This window comes from Pterocles gutturalis, unplaced genomic scaffold (assembly GCF_000699245.1).
Source record: "Pterocles gutturalis isolate BGI_N339 unplaced genomic scaffold, ASM69924v1 scaffold42828, whole genome shotgun sequence".
Taxonomy (NCBI): domain Eukaryota; kingdom Metazoa; phylum Chordata; class Aves; order Pterocliformes; family Pteroclidae; genus Pterocles; species Pterocles gutturalis.
Genome location: NW_010124674.1, coordinates 8,464 through 12,664, shown reverse-complemented (window position 1 = coordinate 12,664; position 4,201 = coordinate 8,464).

Sequence of the window (4,201 nt, the reverse complement as noted above, 5' to 3'; positions counted from 1 at the left end):
GAATGTGATGGGTTAGCCCTTGGCTGGGGGCCAAACCACACACACCCGCTCACACAGTTCCCGCCCCCACCCAATGATACGGGAGAGAATTAAAGGGGTAAATGGAAAAGAGGACTCATGGGTTGAGATAAGGACAATTGGATTCTCCAGCACCCACTCCCCACATTAGTAGCTGTATCTGTTAAAAAATGGGTGCAAAATGGCTTAGTTCGGTACTTTGACCTTCATTTCCCTGCCTCCCTCCTCCACTAAACCCACGGATATGGTTCCTAGAAACCCTAAAAGCTGGAAACCGCTGGTAGAGGCTTGACATGTGGGTGAGACCACCACAAATCCAGCAACTACACCTAGAAGTTGCTCAAAAAAGTTGTGGGTGCCCCATCCCTGGAGGGGTTCAAGGCCAGGCTGGATGAGGCTTTGAGCAACCTGGGCTAGTGGGAGGTGTCCCTGCCCATGGCAGGGGGTTGGAACTGGATGATCTTTAAGGTCCCTCCCAGCCCAAACCATTCTGTGATACAATTCTATGATTTTTTTAAAGCCTGTTCTGGAAGTAGATGGGGAATAGTTGCTGTTATTGACCAAAGGGCTGTATATTCCTCTACAGATCACTCCCATCCCTTTCTAAAAACACCTTCCTCAAGCACCACGTCGCGGCTGCCTGCCCCGCTCCCTCCGCCTGCTCCCTCGGCACCTTGTCTAATTGAATGTGCTGCATAATATGCTGCTAATTCAGCAGCTGTCAAAATGAATTCTGTTTTTTTTTTTTTTTTTTAACAGTACCGCGGTGCGGGCGAGGAGAGTTAATACTCTGTGTGATTACACCAACTCTTTGCATCCGTGACTCAAGGGAGAACCGGTGAAGGTCTTCAAGGAGACCCATGAGGTCTCATCCTGCATTTCTACAGCATCCCTCCAATAACTCCAGCAAAACGCTTTGGGTCCTCTGTCCATTTACCACTTGTTACTTCCATCGTCAGCTGTGTTTGGAGTCACACACCTTCTCTCCACGGTCTGCGGGCTGGGAGCACCCCCTGGTACAGAGCAAGCCCCGGGGGGCTCAGCATTGCAGACCCTGCCCAAGCTCTGCACTAAATCTTCCTTCTTGGACATAGCCTTTTGCTAACCTTAACAAAATATTTCAAGCTTCTGAGCTATTTTTTTGCTGCCTCCTGTTAAGACAGAGGGAGAGGAACCCTGGGAGCTGAGGCTGAATTTCATTTTCCTGTGGGGAGGAGGAGGCGGCGGCTCCTACATTTTTATCGTTCGTGCTTTTCCCCGCTCATACCTCAGAGCAAGCAGAAGCATGAAGGTGTAAATCAATGTCCATCACGGAGGCAGGAAGGCTCCCCAGTGAACAATCCCCCATGCTGAGGGTCCTTCTAGAGACCAGATCTTCTCTGGACACCCACATCTCCATTCCCTAATGCCTTCCTGGCTTGTAGCAGCACCAAGGCTCACAGTGGGTACCCCTGCCCAGAGCAGCGATGGGGCGGCATCATAGAATCCCAAAATGGTTTGGGTTGGAAGGGACCTTAAAGATCATCCAGCTCCACCCCCTGCCATGGGCAGGGACACCTCCCACTAGCCCAGGTTGCCCAAAGCCTCATCCAGCCTGGCCTTGAACCCCTCCAGGGATCATAAATCCTACAGGAAAAGAATTATTTCCTTTATGTTGGAGACTTCACAGGGTTCAAAAGGAGCCAGGAGTGACACTCCTTGTGTTAAGTCCATGCTTGGCCATCCATTAGTCAACCGTGGGGACCATGAAGGACCATGTGCCTCTCCTCCCCTTATCTCACCTAACATTTCAGACTCGATGAACCGTGGTGGCTTCCAGGCTCTCGGAGTGGAGATCTACCACCACTCCTTGGCCGATGGAGGGCGTTTGTGTATTTCTTCCTCTTCTCAAGGGTTGAAGCCAGAGTGATGCTCCAGGGACTGCTTCCTCCCCTCCCATCCTGATGGAAGACACCTCTGCTCGTTTTAGGTCCCTTTGTGATGCCAACTTTCTCTGCAGCCATTTCAAGTGTCACCTGCTGTCACCACTGTGTCACACTTTGGCCAGCATCTCCTTCTCGCCCCTCTAAAGAGGGGACCAAGCTACCACCCAGGGTCTTTCTGGTGGCCCAAAGCAGAGTTAACCCCTTGTCCCAGGCCATCTTCCCAGCAGGCACGATGTCACCTGCCTCCTCCCTGGCCTGTCCCCAGCACCTCCTACGTGGGAAATGGGGCCATGATGGGATGCTCCTGCTTTGCCTCCTCTCTCTCCATCTGGAAAGGGGTAAATTATCTAGACCCTGTGCCCTGTGATGAGGTTTTTTTGGTCAGTGTAGGGTCAGTGCATCCACCTTCCAGCTGCTCAGGGAGTTTGGGGCTGGTTATAACTGTATGGAAGTAGAAAAATAATAATAAATACTCAAAATGTCCAGCAAACTTTGGGAGAGCTTCCAAAGGAGGAAGGGTGCCAGCAAAAAAGGTGGAGGCAAAAAAAAAAAAATATTCTGGATCCTCTGAGCTCTTCCCCTCCTAAACTTCCCCAATAAATATCACCTTCTTGCCCTCTTGGGCTCCAGCTGCTGATTTATGATCACTGTAATGAAAGATGCAGAACAGAAATGAACTATGTGAGCTGCAGAGATATCTCTATCCCTCTCCTGCCCCTCTCATTTCACTTAGTGGCAGGAGCAAGTTTTTTACACCTTGGAAGTGAGAAGGATTTCATCGTGCTTCCCAAAGCAGTTTAATGCTTTTCCTCTTGCTTTAATAGAAAAAAAAAAAAATTCCTTGTTTCTCGGCGAGCCAGGCTGCGACATGCCGAGGAAAGATTGAAAGCATTAATAAAAACAGCACAGATTTAATGAAAGGCAAAAGATTTTGAACAGAAAACTCTGAGCTGATGAAAGCAGAGCCCAGCTGATGAGGATTTATTAAACGAACGGCTGCCAGGGTCTGGGGAAAAGATGATTTGTTAAATTAGAAATAGATGTACTCAATAACTGCTGGAGAATTAAGCGTGCCCATTAACGCTCTGAGCTGGGGAAGGTTTAAGGGTGTGTTAAATGTAAAGTGACGGCCAGGATTTTAATGTCACATCCCTGCTTTTGCAGTGATGGAGACGTCACCGGGCTCTGGAAAGACCGCAGTAATCACTTCTGCGTTTTTTGTTTTTTTTTTTAAAGCAGGTCCCATGCGGGAAGCTGGACCACACAGCTGTGGTAATGGTTAAACGCTGATGCCAGGAAGCTTCATCCCCATTTTTTTACTTCCCCTGGGATAACACTGGGGCAAGTGAAGCCAGGCTCTGTGCTGGGAGCCTAAACCAACTGTTGAGTCTTGCTTGGGGACCTCAAAGCCTGATGGGCTCCCCAAGATGGGTCCCCCAGCCCCCATGGGCGCTGCCAGGGTCCTCGGCTGCCCAGCTCACCCCCCGGGTGCACTTAGAGACCCTCTGCAGCAAGCTCATGGATATAATTTATTATAAATGCAATTAAAAAGGAGCCTCCCCCAGGACAATCTTTGCTTCTCTTGCCTTCTTCCACCTCCCCAGCTCTTGGTTCAACACCCTGTTAGCAGGAACCCCGGCTGAAAGGGCTGGACCACGCGGGTGGTCCTGGCTTAGTGCTGCAGAGAGGGAAGGAGACAGCCCCCGAGTCTGCCAGCACCGCAGGCGTGGAGCTTAGTCTGGGTTTAGCTGCGTTTGCCTTGTGCCCTCGCCATCAGCTGCTGTGAATGAGGAGGATGAGGAGAGCACATGGGATTTGAGGAAAGCAGCTTCTCACCTTTCCTACCTTCTCTCATGTTAAAGAACAGGAGAAATTGTTGACTTCAAAGCCTCCTTCATTTTCCAATCACCAGCAGCTGATTGCCAGCACCAACATGTAAAAGGAAAAACAAGATGACCAACATGCCTTGAAGAGGATACATATTTATTTGGGTTTTTAAAAACAAAAAAACAAAAACAAAAACAACCAACCACCCTAAACCCAACCAGCCAACCCAAAAGCTCTGAAAATCCAGAACACTGGTCCAAAAGTATTTTGGCTCACCCACTTTTCCAGCTTCTGCTAAAAAGTATGTGCTATTATCTCTATAGCAAACATTAAAACCAAACAAACCAGTAGCCCCATTTTGGGAGGGACACCTGGATTTAAATACTAGTTTTGGCTAACAGGGACCTTCTGCATGGACCTTTCCTCCATCT